This window comes from Hypanus sabinus, chromosome 1, assembly GCF_030144855.1.
Source record: "Hypanus sabinus isolate sHypSab1 chromosome 1, sHypSab1.hap1, whole genome shotgun sequence".
NCBI classification, from domain to species: domain Eukaryota; kingdom Metazoa; phylum Chordata; class Chondrichthyes; order Myliobatiformes; family Dasyatidae; genus Hypanus; species Hypanus sabinus.
The window spans coordinates 63,210,467-63,229,320 of record NC_082706.1 but is presented as its reverse complement, the minus strand read 5'-3'; the positions used below and the strand labels follow the sequence as shown (position 1 = coordinate 63,229,320).

At 45.4% G+C, this 18,854-nt stretch overlaps 1 long non-coding RNA gene across 1 annotated transcript; it reads left to right on the top strand.

Moving 5' to 3' along the window:
- The first annotated feature begins 398 nt into the window (after positions 1 to 398).
- LOC132397002 (uncharacterized) lies at positions 399 to 11,855 on the top strand. The gene is made up of 3 exons (XR_009513227.1): positions 399 to 522; positions 983 to 1,110; positions 11,755 to 11,855. It is a non-coding gene; the product is annotated as an uncharacterized LOC132397002 (long non-coding RNA).
- The last annotated feature ends 6,999 nt before the right edge of the window (positions 11,856 to 18,854 follow it).

Below are 18,854 nucleotides of genomic sequence, written 5' to 3'. Positions count from 1 at the left end.
AGGCAACAACGGAAATGAGTCTGATGATTAAAAACAGCAAGCTTGTCTGTTATATGATATCACATCCTTTTATATTCAAAGAGTTCTGATCAAATTAGCTTGAGTCAGCTGAATTTATAATTGCTTCCCTGCTATTAAATCCATTTTGCTGAAATACAAGAAGAGTATTTAATGTTTAGTGATGTAAATTAGTTACCAGCTCAGTGGGAAACCAAAGTTACTTTGACCTGCGCACAATGGACCAAAATGCTTTACAAATATCAATGCCTAAAATAGGTCCACTGGTATTTAAATGAAACATGAACCTGAAACTAGCTACCTAATTCTATTTCCAAACTGCTAGATTCCTGTTGCTTCAAATATGGTCTTTGATGAATCTCATTTCCCTTTTCCCCTTCATCTGCCTCTGCCCTATACTCTGGAGTAACTTTTCCACCTTCTGTTCCTCTATAAAATCTTTCTTAATCCCCTCTCCTTGTTTAATCTGAAATGAAAACTGGAGAAGGCGGGAACGTCCAGCAGGTAGGGCAGAATCTGTACAGTGAAACAGCATTAATGGTTCAAATCACTGGTCATTCTTACAAAAGGCCATTGACTTACAATGTTAACCCAGCCAGAAACCTGAACAAATAATTCAGAGACCTGAGTTAATATTCTCTCAGGGCCAGTTAAGAATTTAAATTATTAACCTGGAATCATAGTAGTAGCGCGGTTACTCCAGCCGAGTGTAATGTTCTCTTAAGGTGTTGTCTATTGGTGGGTCCTCAGATGGCTGTCGACCCCAGTTCTGGATCCACGTAACTGGGATGTTAGGGTGGATTTCCTTAGTGACCTTATTTAACATGGGGAGGATGATGCATGGGCAGCCACTACACAGTCAGGGTCCAATGGCATGGAATGCAAGGGACAACAGCAGACCATTCACTACTGCAGCTTTCAAATGCCTTCCCTGCTTTTGTAAAGTATCATCATCTTCTGCCAGGTCCACTGTCGATTGGATTGCTCTTTGTCTGGAAACTTCCCGCCATGGGTGACCTTACCAGGAGCTAAATGTCAGATGGCTGAACTTGAGGCGGCTTCGCTCTCGGGATCTCAGGAACTCACAACAAGGTGATGATCCTTGGAGCAGAATCTGGAATAAAGAGCTAGCGCCACTAATGCTGTCTAAAAAGCTACCAAATTGTTGTTGAGAACCTATCTTTCCTGATGACCAGACTGGACATAATACTCCGAATTAGGCCACACAAATGCCTTATACAACTTCAAAATAACATTCCAACTACTGTCCTGTACTCACTTCTTTGATTTATGAAGGCCAACGTGCCAAAAGCTTTCTTTATGGCCCCATCGACCCGTGCCACATGTTTGTGACACCCTTTTCATTAGTAAGCGTTACTTGTTCTTCTTAAGCACTGTTAGTACCAGTTTGGTTGGGATCGAGGACCAAATGAAGGAATAGGAAAAACAAATAGATCCTTATTGCAATTTACAGTATAAAACTCTGGAATATTACATACACTTCTGGTCCCCCCGTTCTAGGAAGGATGTTGAGGCTTTAGAGAGGGTGTAGGAGGGGTTCACCACGATGCTGTCTGGTTTAAAGGGCATGTGATATCACAAGAGGCCGGATAAACTGGAGCGTCGGAGGCTGAAGGGAAATCTGATAGAGGTTTACAAGATTATGAGAGGTATAAGTAGAGAGAGCAGAGAGTACCTGTTTCTCAGTGTTGAAATGTCTTATACTACAGGGCATACATTGATGGTGAGAGCGGGTAGGTTCAAGGGGGATGTGAGGGGTAAGTTTTTTATTCAGAGAGTTGCGGTTGCCTGGAATGCACTGCCTGGTATGGTGGTAGAGGCAACAGCATTAGAGGCTTTTAAGGGATGTTTGGGTAGGCACATGGAAGTAAGGAGGATGGAGGGATATGGGTATGGTGTTGGTGGTATTTAGGTGTTTTTGATCTGCTTTTTAGCTGGTTTGGCATGCCATTGTGGGTTGAATGACCTGTTCCTTTGCTGTACTCTTCTACGTTCTACATTCTTTGAAAGTGCATGGTATATATAGTCCAAGAACAGGCCATTCAGTTCAAGCAGTTGATTCAAATATCTGACGAAGGGTCTCGGCCCGAAACATCGACAGTCCTTCTCCCTATAGATGCTGCCTGGCCTGCTGTGTTTTGTGTGTGTCGATTCTAACGTCTGTACTCCTTTTGAGACACTTCCATTATTTCCTGCTCTGTTCCTCTGTCACTCCCTCCACTCAGCTGCCTCCTCAATGCATCCCTACCACTGGCCTTAACCACTCCTGGTGCTCAGAAGTTCCTTTTGAATTCCTTGATTGATTTATTGGAAATGATCATGATTAATGCCCTTTGGCTTTACTTTTCCTCTGCAGATCAAACATAATTGTCTCCTTTACAATACATTTTTTAGCAATTTTAAGTGACCTCTGGTTTATTTATTTCAGAATCAGAAACAGGTTTATTATCACTAACTTATGTCCTAAAATTTGTTGCAATAAATAAAATAAATTATGATTTAAAATAAGAACTATATCTATTAATAAATTAATAAGTAGTGCAAAATTGTGTTCATGACTTCATTAACTGTCGAGAAATCTGATGGCAGAGGTGAAGAAGCTGTTTCTAAAATGATGAGTATGTGTCTTCAGGCTCCTGTACCTCCTCCCTGCTGGTAGCATGCCCACCTTTTGGATGCAGCCTTTTTGAAAATGTCCTTGATGGTGGGGAGGCGTGCCCAAAATAGAGCGGGCTGAGTCTACAGCTCTGTGGCTTTTTATGATCCTGTGCACTGGTATCTCCATTCTAGATGGTAATGCAACCACTAAGTATAATCTCCACAGTACATGTTGAGACTTGTCAGAGTTTTTGGTGACACAGCAAATATCCTCAAACTGCTAATTAAATATAGTCCTATCACAAACAAGAGATTCTCACAACTACCTCCTCCCACCCTGTTACTAGTAAAAAACCCCTTCCCCTTCTCACAATTCTGTCAGGAACGCGGCTGGATGGACCCGAACGCAGGACGCAGACACTGAAGTACTAGGGGGAGGACAGGATGGGGATGCCATGGCATTTAAGGGTAGAGCTGGGGTTCAGGTAGATAGAGTGTCAGACAGGCAGAGTGGAGCGGGCTCCTGGAGTTCAGGCAGGCAGAGTGGAGCGGGCTCCCGGAGTTCAGGCAGGCAGAGCGGAGCGGGCTCCCGGAGTTCGAGTTCAGGCAGGCAGGCAGGTCCCCAGGGTTCAGGTAGACAGGTCCCCAGATTCAGGCAGACAGGTCCCTGGGTTCAGGCAGACAGGTCCCCGGGTTCAGGCAGACAGGTCCCCAGGGTTCAGGCAGACAGGTCCCCAGGGTTCAGGCAGACAGCTCCCCGGGTTCAGGCAGACAGGTCCCCAGGGTTCAGGCAGACAGGTCCCTGGGTTCAGGCAGACAGCTCCCCGGATTCAGGCAGACAGGTCCCCAGGGTTCAGGCAGACAGGTCCCCAGGGTTCAGGCAGACAGGTCCCCGGGTTCAGGCAGACAGCTCCCCGGGTTCAGGCAGACAGGTCCCCAGGGTTCAGGCAGACAGGTCCCTGGGTTCAGGCAGACAGCTCCCCGGATTCAGGTAGACAGGTCCCCAGGGTTCAGGCAGACAGGTCCCTGGGTTCAGGCAGACAGGTCCCCGGGTTCAGGCAGACAGGTCCCCGGGTTCAGGCAGACTGGTCCCCGTGTTCAGGCAGACAGGTCCCCAGGGTTCAGGCAGACAAGTCCCCAGGGTTCAGGCAGACAGGTCCCTGGGTTCAGGCAGACAGGTCCCTGGGTTCAGGCAGACAGCTCCCCGGGTTCAGGCAGAGAGCTCCCCGGGTTCAGGCAGACAGGTCCCCAGGGTTCAGGCAGACAGCTCCCCGGGTTCAGGCAGACAGGTCCCCGGGTTCAGGCAGACAGGTCCCCAGGGTTCAGGCAGACAGCTCCCCGGGTTCAGGCAGACAGCTCCCCGGGTTCAAGCAGACAGTTCCCCGGGTTCAGGCAGACAGGTCCCCGGGTTCAAGCAGACAGGTCCCCGGGTTCAGGCAGACAGGTCCCCAGGTTCAGGCAGACTGGTCCCCGTGTTCAAGCAGACAGGTCCCCGGGTTCAGGCAGACAGGTCCCCAGGGTTCAGGCAGACAGCTCCCCGGGTTCAGGCAGACAGGTCCCCGGGTTCAGGCAGACAGGTCCCCAGGGTTCAGGCAGACAGGTCCCCGGGTTCAGGCAGACAGGTCCCTGGGTTCAGGCAGACAGGTCCCTGGGTTCAGGCAGACAGGCAGGTCTAGGTGGCTAGATAAGCTGGCGGAGAGCCCTCCCTGGGCGGGCAGCATATATTCCGGGTAGGGGCGCCTCCCAGGCGGAAACAATGGATGCCTGGGCACAACGCGAACCCCTAGGCAGGTGCGGGGCACGATCCCAGGCACGAAGAGGAGCACGGGGCAGAACCCCTGCCGGGCAGCGGCAGACCAGCCGGGGCTCCCTGACAGAGGCAAGGGATAGGAACGGGCAAAGGCCCAGGGTGACCAACACAACAGCCACGATAATGGGAAAATCGGGAACGGCCGGCAGACAGCGCGACTGCACGAACTAAACAAACGAGCGGAGAAGCGGGACCAGCGCATGGGAAGAAAGATGGGGGAGAGAACCAAACTGGCAGCACTGGTACGGGGCAGAGAAGCATGATGAGGAATAGATCTGAGCCCGGGCAGGGTAACAGAATGCAGAGAAGAGTTCGGAGCCGGTGGAGAAACAGGAAACAGAACAAAACGACCACCCGCCTGGTCCCAGTCCCAAGGCCCCTTATAAACACCTGCAGCTCAATGAGTCACAGGTGTGCCTCCTTGAGCCAGGAGGGTCCTAACTAGATCACGGAGATGGGAGGACAACTGCAGGACCCGGAGTCTGGAGCCCCCGGACCGGATCGAGACCCAGAATGCGGATTCCGGACCGGACCGGACCGGACCCTGACAAATTCCTCCTTCTCTGTTGCATTTGTTCTCAGGATGAGGCTTTTCATTCCAGAACTAAGCAGATATTCTCCTTTTTCAAAGAAAGGGGCTTTCCTTCTCCCACCATCAACACTGCCCTCAACCACATCTGTTCTTACCCCCAGCACTCTACCAGGGATAGGGTACCTCTTGTCCTCACCTACCACCTCACTAGACTCTGCATCCAGCCCATAATTGTCCATAACTTCCACCATCTCCAATGGGATCCCACCACCAAGTACATCTTCCCCTCCCCCCCCAGTTTCTGCTTTCTGCAGGGATCGCTCCCTATGTGACTCCTTGTCCATTTGTCCCTCCCCACTGATCTCCCTCTGGGCACTTACCCTTGCAAGGAGAGCAAGTGTCCCTACAATTCCTCCCTCACTACCATTCAGGGCCCCAAACAACCCTTCCAGCTGGGACGACACTTTACCTGTTAGCCTGTTGGGGTCAGTGCTCCTGGTGTGGCCTCCTGTATATTGGTGAGACCTGATGTACATTGGGAGACCATCTTGACGAGTACCTAAGCTCTGTCCGCCAGAAAAAAAACAGGATCTCCTCGTGGCCACCCATTTTAATTCCACTGCCCATTCCCATTCCGACATGTCAGTCCATGGCCTCCTCTACTGTCGTGATAAGGCCACACCCAGTTGGAGGAGCAACATCTTATTTTCCGTCTGGGTGGTTTCCTACCTGATGGCAGGAACATCGATTTCTCGTGCTTGCAGTAATACCCCTTCCTTCACCATTACTCATTCTCATTTCACTCTCTCATCCTATCTCCTTAACTGACAATCACCTCCCTCCAGTGTTCCTTCCCCTTTCCCTTCTTCCGTGGCCTTCTATCCTCTCCTATCAGATTCCCCCTTCTCCAGCTCTTTATCTCTTTCACCAATTGATTTCCCAGCTCTTTACTTCACCCCTCTCCCTCTCCTGGTTTCACCTATCTTCCTCCCCTCTCCCTTTTTTTTTACTCCGATTTCTCATCTTTTTTCTCCAGTCCTGATGAAGGACCATTGGCCCAAAACATCGACTGTTTATTCTTACTGTTGGTGCTGTCTGGCCTGCTGAGTTCCTCCGTCATCTTGTGTGTGTTACAATTAAATATAACCACAGTCGTGCCTCCTTCATAATTGCATCAGTATGTTGGGCTCAGGATGGGCCTTCTGAGATGCTGACATTCCGGAAATTGAAATTGCTCAACCTTTCCACTGCTGACTCCTTGACCAGGACTGTAGTGTGTGTTCTTGACTCTCCTTCCTAAAGTCCACAGGTAGTTTCTCCTTTTCATAATCAAAGAAGATCCCAGCCTGTTTACCCAGTACTGATGAAGAGAAATCTTAGCATTGGGATCATTACTGTCAGGCTTTTATCATCACCTACACAGTGGTCATTTTATTAGGTACACCTGCACACCAGCTCGTTAATGTAAACATTTAGTCAGGCAATTATGTGGCAGCAACTCAATGCATAAAAGCATGCAGACGTGGTAAAGAGATTTCAGATCAAACATCGGAATGGGGAAGAAATGTGACCTAAGTGACTTTGACAGTGGAAGGATTGTTGGTATAATACAGGATGGAAATCGTCAGTTTTTCACCTTCTGTTACTCTATAAACTGATCTTTATTTTTGGTCTTCTGTTTAATCATTAAGGAAAACTTGTTCAACACAGTTAATCTTGAAAGGAAAATGCATCTAGACTCAGTGGTCACTTTATTAGGTATAAGAGTGTACCTGAAAAAGTAGCCTTCTGCTCCTGTAGCCCATCCACTTCGTTTCAATATGTTGTGCATTCAGAAATGCTCTCTCTGACTTCTCTCATTTCACCTACCAAATCAAAAATACCCAAACACTAATCCCTCCTACCTACACCATGTCTATATCCCTCCATCTTCCTCACATCCTCGTGCCTGTCCAAATGTTCCTTAGAAGTCTCTAATGTGTTTGCCTCTGCCACCAGACCAGGCAGTGCATTCCAGACATCCACGAATCTCTGAGTAAAAAACTTACCCCTCATCTCTCCCTTGAACCTATCCCCTCTCACTTTCAATATTAGACATTTCAACCCTGGGAAACAGGTACTCTCTGTTCATTCTATCTATGCCTCTCATAATCTCCTAAACTGCTATCAGATCTCCACCATGCCTCTGATATCCAGGGAAAACAACCCAAGTTTATCCAGACTCTCGTGATATCACATGGCCTCTAAACCAGGCAGCATCCTGATGAACCTCTTCTACACCCTCTCTAAAGCCTCAACATCCTTCCTATAGTGTGCCAACCAGAAATGTTTGCAATACTCCAGATGTGGCCTAGCTAGAGTTTTATAAAGTTGCACCATGACCTCTTGACTTTTGAACTCAATGCCATGAGTAATAACAGCAAGAATTCTATTAGCCTTCTTGAGCACCTTATCAACCTGTGTAGCCACTTTCCAGGAGCTATGTACTTGGATCCAAAAGCCTCTCTGCTCAGCAACACTGCTAAAGATCTTACTTAGTGTAGTGTCTCCTTGCATTTGCCCTATCGAGGTGCAACACCTCACATTTATCTGAGTTAAACTCCATCTGCCATTTCTCTGCCTATATCTGAAAATGATCTTGCTGTATTCTTTGCCAGTCTTCCACACTATCCTCACTCCACCAATCTTGGTATTATCATTGTTGTATAAAACCTATCTGATCATTACGTATCAGTATGGGTAGAAACTCCTCTAATCATTTGGCCATGATGGAGGTAAATAACCTATAATCTACATTAGGAACAGATATTGGTCTAAATGACCCGCATTCCATTTTATCCTTGCCTTCTTTCGGTATAGCTGAGATTATCGCTTCCTTCCAACTGGGTGGCATTTGTGCCTTTTTTAGAGCCCAGTTCAGTGTGGGGAGTAAAACAGGAATTAACTCATTTTTAAATGCTTTGTACCACTCTGTCATATACCTATCTGATCCTGGTGACTTGCTTAATTTAAGCCTACTAATTGCAGCTTTTAATTCAACTTCAGTTATGACAGCAGTCATCCTTCTATTTTGTTCTTCGCGTAAAGTGGGTAACTCTAGAGAATTCAAGAAGGTGTCAATTTGGGTTATGCTTCCCCCTGGAACTTTGAAATATAGAGTTTTGTAAAACACTTCAAAAGCTTCTTGAATTTCACTTAGCTTATTTTTTTTATCATTTTTGTTCTTGGGTCCCTAATTCTATGAATTGTATTTTCTGCTATCTTTTTTTTTCAGTTTCCATGCCAGCATTTTCATAGATTTCAATTCACTTTCATAGTGTCTCTTTCAGAAACATTAAGTTTTTCCTGATTTCTTGCATAGCCAAATTATTTATTTCATTCCTAATTCTTTGAATTTCCCCTAATGTATCCTGTGCCAAATTCAATTTGTGTCTTTTCTCTAGTTCCTTCAGCCTATTTTGGAATTCCTCTAATGTTTTATTCCTTATTTTTTTCATATATGAAGATATCGCTACAAATTTCCCTCTTAAGACCGCCTTCAGAGTAACCCATAAAATGGGAGGTTAAACCTCTCCATTATCATTAAATTCTAAGTAGAGACCAATTTCTTTTTTAATTTGTTCCTTAAAGTACAGATCATTGAGTAGACTTGAATTTAGTCTCCAAATAGTATTCTTTGGTTGTAGGTCAAAATCAACATATAAATATATAGGTGCATGGTCACTTACATCTATTGTCCCAATTCTACAGGTGTTTATTTTATCTTTGTCTTTTCCAAATGTTATGAAATAGTCTATTCTTGTATGTACAGCATGGGGAGCAGAATAATGAGTGTAATCCCTTCTCTCAGGGAAAAGGTCCCTCCATATATCAATTAAACCAACATCCTCACAAAGTGTATTAATTTCTTATGTAAAGATTTTGTTTCATAGGTTTTTCTATTGGAAGAGTCTAAGTTTGGTTGTAATTGTAAATTTAAATCTCCCCCACATATCAGGAGACCTTCTGTTTCCATTACCATAATATCAGTAATTTTCTGAAAGAAACCAGTATCACTTCCCGGGGGTGCGTATATATTCAATAGAGTAATTGAATTGCCATCTATATTCCCCCTTACCAGAATATATCCGCCCTCATTATCTCCTATTTTGAATACTTTTTCAAAATTTAGCCTACTTGATATAAGAATAGCAACTCCTCTCCTATGTCCTGATTTACATGAGGAGAAAAACAGATTAGTGAAGCCCATTCTCTTTAGTTTTTTATGCTCATTATCACTTAAATGAGTTTCCTGTAAATATACTACATGGACTTGTTCTTTTTTCATTTTGGATAAAAATTCTCTTATGTTTGATTGGATTTAATAGCCCATTAAAAGAAATGAATTTTACATTGTCCTTAGCCATTTGTATTTATCTGTCAATGTATCATTGAACTTAGCAGAATAAAACTTAATTGATCTACTCCCTGAACAAATAAGAACCAAGAAACTCAAATAATAACAAAAAGGGCAACGAACGTGTGATTCCAAGGCTGAGGTCTCTGGTAGATGACCCTGCGTTGAGCTAGAGGAAATGTCTAGTTGTGGGGGATAACCTCTTCTACTTGTGAGTATTCATAGAAGTCAGTGAACAAATCCATTACACCGAAAAGATTTCCCTGTGTACTCCTATATATACATATATATAGGCACACACACAAACATATATATACACACACACACACACACACACACACACACACACACATATATATATATACATACATACATGCGCACATTACATAGATATATATATTCACATTTTGATGGGGAGAAAAGTGTAAGTGAGAGAATAAAAAATAACAACTAAGTAATACAAAATCCACATTATAATAAGTATTTCTCGAGATAGGTATATCAACATGTACTTTTGCATCCGTTTAGCTTCTCAACATTCTTAAAGGTAGCCAATCCTTATGGCTGTTCTGAAGGGGGTGAGGACTGTCTTTGGGAAACTCCTGGTCTCTTCCTGATATGTTTCTCTTGGCCTCCTCCTGTCTCCTGCCTTCTCGTTTCTCGCACTATTTCCCAAGTGGAGCGGGACAATTCCTCAGCCAGGCTTTCTTTCTTTTTGGTCATGCTGATGGGCAACCCTGTCTGGTACAACCGCGTCCCATTGTCATAAAACACTCTAAGGGTATGGAGTTTGAAATTTAATCTTATTTTGCTTTAGTACTCGCTTTACTTCGGAGTATTCTTTGCATTTCTGGAGGACCGTGGGGGGGGGTGTTAATCTTGGTGGAAATATATTAATTTATCCTCTAAAAATCCTCTCTTCTTACCCCAGGCCCTTCGTAGAATCTCCACCTTGGTGCTGTACGGAAGGAATTTTATTATTATTGAGCATGGCTTTCTATCCTGGGTAGGTTTTGGGACTAACACGCAGTGGGCACTTTTGACTTCCAGCTTCATAGCCGAGGGAAGATACAACGCGTCCCGCAGTAACTTTTCGACAAACTCTGTCATAGACGAGCCCTCCGCTCCTTCGGGAACATTGTAGATTCTGATAGTTTTCCGCCGTGATCTTCCCTCCAGGTCAAGCAGTTTACCTTCTTGGTGATTTAATATTTTTATCATCTTACTCAGTATCCACTCCACGTTTTGAATGCGATCTTCCACCTTCTCAATTCGAGTCTCTGCCACCGCTACTTTTTGATTGACGCTGGCGAGCTCTGTCTTAATATCATGGAGCTGCTGCTTTACATCTTTCTGGACCTCCATTATTTCTTTCAGGATTTCGAAGACATTCGCTGCTTCGACTGAATGAGGCCCGGCGCCCGCCTCGCTAGCACGCGGTCTGGTCGGAGAGCCGCTCACTGCACTCCTCTCGGACCCAGGCTCCGCAGTCTCGCTTTTTTAATTTCCATTCTTTTTCCCCATTCTTGCCCCTCTTTTCAGTTCAAATTTTTTTTGAAAAATACTATATTTGATGGGTTTAGGGGGCTTAATACACGTTTTTCCGGAGGAGCTAGTGACCTAAACTGCCATTCTCGACAATGACATCACCGGAAACCTAAATTTTCTCCGTTCAACTAATTATTCACATTATGCATTGACTGTGAGGAACGTATGCTCCACATATAACGAAGATAGGGTGTATTCTTTTTCTTCTTGGCTAAATTAATCTCCTCCAAGGTTCTTATCTTTCCATTCCTGTCCTTCCTTCTAGCAGGAACTTCCTTTCCTGTACTCTGTACAGTTGATCGTAAACTCCTCCACATGTCTGATGTGGATTTACCAGAGAAAAGGTGTCGTAACACTTCTTACTTCCTGCTAATGCCCTCGTAATTTGCCCGACTCCAATTTAAAACCCTCCCACAAGGCCATATCGATCGTTAACCGTGGCCATCTTGAAAAGTAAGGAGTTGTGGTCTCTGTTCCCTAACCGTTCACCCGCAGAAAGGCCAGTCATCGGGCCAGGCTCATTACCCAATACAGTACAGCCCCTCCTCTCATTGGACTGTACGTATATTGATTTGAGAAACCCTTCTGGATACACTTAATAAATTCCCCCCCCCCCCCCCCCCATATAAACCCCTTGCACTAAGAAGGTCCCAGTTTATATAAGGTTTGTTGAAATTCCCAAAGACTTCCTTATGTTCCTGTACATTCAAATTCCCACATCAGACCACAATGCACCTAGTCAGGATACTTTCAACAGTCCGTCTGTAGAAATTTGTTAAAGATAAATTAATATTTCTTCTTCACCTCTGGAATTTATGTCTTTTAACTTAGGCTGTAATGGCATCTGAAGCTGAATGCCATGGCTGAATGCACACTGAATGACAATGGGCAGACAATCAGAGTGGAGGTGCTGTTTGAGAGTACTGTCGATGACGGAGTCTCCTGCACTGGCTGATGGCATGGTAAATGAGTGGACAACTTTTGACCTGCTTTTTTTTTTGCTGCTGGCTAAATATCCACTTTATTAAATCTGATAGAGGCTGTGAGCCTGAACTTCTGAACAAAGTCGTTGTTCATGGTTAAGGGGCTATCAGTGTTGTTAAGTTTGGTGTCGTGTCTGTTCACAACTGCTGAATCACAGAAGCACCACCCTGCACTATGGCTCACTGTAATTCTTATCTAATACCTAAGGTTGAATATTTATTGTGTGAAACTATATGAGGAAGAAATATTGTGTTTCACTTATATGTATTTTCAAACTTAACTGACCAATGTTGTCATTCATTCATCATTTGGATGGCTTTCTAGGAACTTGCAGCACTCTGAGTGACCACCCCTCATCAACTGAACTAACATGCACAGGACAAACAACGAACAGGGTTGAGAAAGATTCCCCTTTCCCCACCTTCTTATTTTGGCTTATTCCCCCTTCTTTCCAGTCCTGAATAAGGGCCAAAACTGTTTATTCTTCTCCATAGATGCTACCTGACCTTCTGAGTTCCTCCAGTGTTTTGTGTATGTTCCACTATCTGCAGAATCTCATGTTTATGAGAAGATTCCAACACCCAGATGTACATGCCTACCCAGAGATCAATCAGAAGTGTTAGCCTTGATAATTCCATCTCTTTCTAGCCGAGGACACAAGTTTTACCCTTCCATTTCAGACTGCATCTCTCCTTATTCCAACACGCTGGCTGTCTTTCAAAAATCACAGCCCCTTCAACGAGAAATGCACTTCACCTTTATTTCATCACCTACCACTCTCATGTGCATCTCTGCCCATTCAGATTCAGATCCAGATTTGTTTTATGTCATAAACACCAGAGTGCCATGAGATTCCTTGCTTGTGTGAAGCCACACAGTAATGAGTATCCATGATTTTGGATTCAGGTCAGATTTATTTATCACATGTACATGGAAACACACAGTTGTTGTTTGCATTAACAGCCCAAGGACGTGCTGGGGACAGCCCACAAGCGCCAGCACACATTCCAGTGCCAACGTCGCACACCCACAATGTTCAGCAGAACAACGAAGAACGCAGCAAACAACAGAACAACAACAGCAAAACAAGTGCCTTTCCTGCCACCATGCACAAGCACAGAAAGTCAAGCAGCTCAGTCTCCAGGCTTTGGTTATCAGGCTTAAACTTCTGCATTTCTGTTTGACCTTTAGGCTCTGGGTTTTGGGATCAGGCCCCGGACTAGCTGACCCCATGACCCCAAACTCCTGGCTCGATATACTAGCATGCTGACTGACTCACATGGTCTCCAAAAACAGAGTGGAGAGCTGGACTGCGGGTATCCTTCTATGTCCCTGGCCTTGAAGCATGGAGTGCAGAGCAGAAGCCTGAAAAGCAGATGTCCTTCGCATTCCATCCACATCACTGAACTTCAATGCAGAGAGATGGCCTGATCTCTAAATCCTCCACATCCCTATCCCTAAACCCTAATCACTCCCCGCTCTGTCCCCAAAACCATCCTAATGAACTTAAAAAATAGCTAATTCTGGGCTGCAATTTCACTTCAGTGTCACTGTGAAAGTGTGATAATAATAAATCTAACAATAACTACAGTGACAAACAGAACAGTGAAAACATTGCGATGTAGTTGAACTAAAACAATAAGAATTACTCAAGTGACAATTATGGAATAACTGAGTGTGTTACAGTTAAGGGCAGGAGAACGTGGCAGTGACACTGGGAGGGTGTTGTGGAAGAGGTTACTGATTCAGATGTCTGTTAGCAATAGGGAAGAAGCTGCTTTCAAGTCTTGTCATCTGGGTTTTCAAGCTCCTGTATCTTCACCCAGAAGGTAGAAGAGTGAACAGGGAATGGTCAGGGTACTGGGGGGATGGGGTATCCTTGATGATTCCACTATCCTTTCTGAAGCAATGCATCATGAAGATGGACTAGATGTAAGGAAGTGATGAGTCTGTGACACACCAAGCAATGTTGACTAAGATTCAATATTCATTTGTCTTGTATAAATCAAAACACTATTAAATGCTTTGATTTTTTTATAACCATATAACAATCACAGCACGAAAACAGGCCATCTCGGCCCTTCTAGTCCATGCCGAACGCTTACTCTCACCTAGTCCCACTGACCCGCAGCCCATAACCCTCCATTCCTTTCCTCTCCATATACCTATCCAATTTTACTTTAAATGACAATACCGAACCTGCCTCTACCACTTCTACTGGAAGCTCATACCACACAGTTACCACTCTCTGAGTAAAGAAGTTCCCCCTTGTGTTACCCCTAAACTTTTGCCCCTAACTCTCAACTCATGTCCGCTTGTTTGAATCTCCCCTACTCTCAATGGAAAAAGCCTATCCACATCAACTCGATCTATCCCCTTCATAATTTTAAATACCTCTATCAAGTCCCCCCTCAACCTTCTATGCTCCAAAGAATAAAGACTTAACTTGTTCAACCTTTCTCTGTAACTTTGGTGCTGAAACCCAGGTAACATTCTAGTAAATCTTCTCTGTACTCTCTCTATTTTGTTGACATCCTTCCTATAATTTGGTGACCAGAACTGTACACAATACTCCAAATTTGGCCTTACCAATGCCTTGTACAATTTTAACATTACATCCCAACTCCTATACTCAATGTTCTGATTTATAAAGGCCAGCATACCAAAAGCTTTCTTCACCACCCTGTCCACATGAGATTCCACCTTTAGGGAACTAGGCACCATTATTCCTAGATCACTCTGTTATTCTATTGTATTTCTTTCTATCCTGTCATTGGATGCCATTGGAATCAGTTTGAAAATCCGGAGCACTGCCGAGAAATGTTCATTTAGTTTTCAGATATATGTGATTGAAAATTACATTTCCAGACCATTTTGCATCACTATGGAAATCTGACTGTGATCTTCTTAAAGTGATTCACACTGTCAAGATTTCCACATCAATCATATAATAGTATTCTTCCTCAAGTTATGCCCCTTTTAGGGTATTGTGGGAAAATTCTATCAAATAATTCAAGAGGAACAGTAGTTGGAAACTTCCTGTGGGCTAAGTTTTAAAACTTCACCAGTTAATTGAAAACAGCTGAAGCTCCTGGGTTGCCTCCAACCTGATGACATGAACTTTGATCACTCTAAATTGCACTAATTTCTCCCCACTTCTCCTTTTCATTTTTCCATTCCCCATTCTGGCTCCTCTCACTCCCCTTCTCTTCCCCTCAACTGCCCATCACATCCCTTTCTCCCAATGGTTCACTCTCCTCTCCTATCAGATTCCTTTTTCAGCCCTTTACTGCTTCCGCCTATCACCTCCCAGCTTCTCACTTCATCTCTGCACCCCCGCTTACCTGGTTTCACCTATCATCTGCCAACATTCCTTCCTTCCTCTCCCCCATCTTCTCATTCTGGCTTCTGCCCCTTACCTTCAGTCATGACGAAGGGTCTCAGCCCAAAACATCAGCTGTTTTATTCCCTCCTTAGATGCTGCCTGACCTGCTGAGATCCTCCAACATTTTGTGTGTTGCGAAGGTAAGAGTCATGCTTCTATTTGATTTCAAAAATACTCTTTGTTCATGATAAAAAGAATCTATTACATTTGTGTCACTGAATTCAGCATTTAAGAAGTGATACCCCTTCCTTTATTCAAGGAGCCTTGCCACCCAGCTCAGTCCCTCCAGCTGTGGTCCTTCCCTGCGTTGGCCACACTGAGCTTTGTGTATCCCTCTGTCAGCAGCATTACCTTATGGACATCTTGCTGTACAGGGTCTGCCCAGACCAAATGGTGTACTTCACCATTTGTTGATGATCTGGATGTCTGTTATGGTGTGTGTCCTGGGGAAAAGCCCAGAAATGTGAGATTCCCTTTTATGCAGTTGCTGCTGATGAATCGGAACATGGAGTCTTGCATCCACTTCCACAACCTCTTGTCCTGCAGTGTCTGGACTGATCTCTGCCTGATAGAGTTGTGGTAAGAAGTGTTTGCTTGAAGGGTCATTTTGAAGGTGGCGGAAGTTGTGGAGGATAATATGCTTGATCCAGAGGCTGGTGGGGTGGTAGGTGAGGACAAGGGGAACACGGTCCCTGTTGTGGTGACGGGAGGATGGGGTGAGGGCCGAAGTGCGGGAAATGGAGGAGATGCGGGTGAGGGCATCATTGATGACGGCAGAAAGGAAAGCACAATTCTTAAAGAAAGAGGATATTTGAGATGTCCTGGAATGGAAAGCCTCATCCTGGGAGCAGATGCGGCAGAGACAGAGGAACTGGGAATAGGGAATAGCATTTTTACATTTGACATCCTCATCTATCACCCCACCAGCCTCCGGATCCAGCATATTATCCTCCACAACTTCCGCCACCTTCAACAGGACCCCACCACTAAGCACATCTTTCCCTCTCTACCCTTCTCCACTTTTCGCAGGGATTGTTCCCTCTGTGACTCCCTGGTCCACACGTCCCTCCCCACAGATCTCCCACCTGGCACTTATCCCTGCAAGCGTAAGTGCTGCACCTGTCCCTTCACCTCCTTTCCTACCACCACTCAGGGCCCCAAACAGTCCTTCCAGGTGAGGCAACACTTCACTTGTGAGTCTGTTGGGGTCATCTATTGCATCCGGTGCTCCCCGTACAGCCTCCTCTACATCAGTGAGACCTGACACAGATTGGGGGACCGCTTCGTCAAGCACCTCCGCTCCGTCCGCCACAACAGACAGGATCTCCGGTTGCCACCCACTTCAACTCTGCTTCACATTCCCATTCGGATATGTCCATACGTGGCCTCCTCTACTGCCATGATGAGGCCAAACTTCGGTTGGAGGAACAACATCTCATCTACCGTCTGGGTAGTCTCCAGCCCCTTGGTATGAACATTGAATTCTCCAACTTCCAGTAATTCCCTCCCTCTCCCTTCCCCATCCCACCTTCACTCTGTCTCCTCTTCTAGCTGCCTATCACGTTTCGTGACTCTGCCTTCTTCTACTCCCCATAGTGCTTTCCCCTTACATTCCTTCTTCACCTCTCCTGCCTATCCCCTCCCTGCTTCCCCTCCCCTGCCCCTTGATCTTTCCCCTGATTGGTTTTCCACCTTTCCCCCCACCTTCTTTATAGGGCCCTTGCCCCCTCATTCTTCAGTCCTGATGAAGAGTCTCGGCCAGAAACGTTGACTGCTCCTTTCAACGGATGTTGCCCGACCTGCTGAGTTCCTCCAGCTTGTTTGTACATCCTGTAATGACGTTCTTCCCTTTATAGACAAAGAGCATTGTTTCCACACACATGACTTTCCCAATCTACTCCTATCAGTTATTTTTACGTGCCCCAGCCCCTCTGAACTAGATCCACAGCAGCTTTGGGTAGTCTTGCAGTTGGAGGACTGTGTATGTGTGCGGGTGGGAGGCAGAAACGAGGCTTGCAATGCTGTTGTTACTTGTTGCTTGGTGTGTTTGGGCACACGATTTTGGCACTGGAATGTGTGGTGACACTGCCCCCAGCACATCCTTAGCTGTGAACAGTGCAGTTCACTGTATGTTTCCATACACATGTGGTAAGTAAGTGAATCTGAATCTTGAATCTAGTCTGACTGGACAGTGAAGAGGATGTGGGAACAGTTGGGCCAGCCGCCAAAAGACATAGCTTTGCTCTTCTTGTGGGTGACTCTTGCCCCGATGATGGTAAGGAAGGAAAGCAGGTACAAATGTGAGTATTCATTTGATCAGACTCTACTTGGGGTATAGTGAGCAGTTTTGGGCCCTTTGTCTAAGCAAGGACATGATAGTATTGGAGAGGATCCAGAGGAGATTCAGCAAGAATTATCTGGGGAATGAAAGGGTTAATGTATGAGGAACATTTGATGGCTCTCGACCTGCACTCACTAGGGTTTTAAAGAATGAGGGGGTAGATCTCTCTGAAGATTAGAAGACATACATAGAGTTGATGTGGAGAAGACGTTTCCCATAGTGGAGGAGTCTAAGACAGGAGACTTAGACTCCGAATACAAAGATTTTAGACCAGAAATGAGGAGGAGTCCAAGTCATCGGGTAAACTTAAAGTGAAGGTGGATATGTTCTTCACTCCGAGTGAGGTAAGGCTGGGTAAGTTCCTTTCAAAGGAGAAATTTTCAAAAGTTGAGGCAAGTATTGTGTAGGTCATGGCAGCTGAGATTGGCCCCGTGGTTTGTTCATCCTGCAGCAAGTGGGAAATCAGGGATACTTTGTGTCACTGACGTCTATGTGTGCAGTAAGTGTGTCCAACTGCAGCTTCTGGCAGACCACATTGAGTGTCTGGAGCAGCGATTGGATTAATACTGGAGCATCTGTGATGCTGAGAAAGTCGTGAATAGCACGTTCAGTGAGTTGGCCACACTGCAGGTAAAGGCTACACAGGCAGAAAGGGAAGGGGTGGCCACTAGACAGCGTAGCAGTAGGCAAGTAGTGCAGGAGTCCCCTGAGGTCATCTCCCTCCTAAACAGATATACTGTTGGGGGAGATGTCTCATCAGGGGAAGGCAGCAGCAGCCGAGTTCATTCCACCAAGGGTGGCTCTGCGGCACAGGAGGGAAGGAAAAGGAGTGGGAGAGCTATAATGATAGGGGATTCGATTGTAAGGGGAATAGATAGGCATTTCTGCGGCCGCAAACGAGACTCCAGGATGGTATGTTGCCTCCCTGGTGCAAGGGTCAAGGATGTCTCTGAGCGGCTGCAGGACATTCCATTCTGGAATGGGAAGGTGAACAGCCAGTGGTCGTGGTGCACACGATATAGGTAAAAACCCGGTTGAGGTCCTACAACGTGAATTTAGGGAGTTAGGGGATAAACTAAAAAGTAGGATCACAAGGTAATAATCTCTGGATTACTACCAGTGCCACGTGCTAGTCAGAGTAGAAATAGGAGAATATTTCAGATGAATACGTGGCTTGAAAAATGGTGCAAGGGGGAGGAATTCAAATTTCTGGGGCATTGG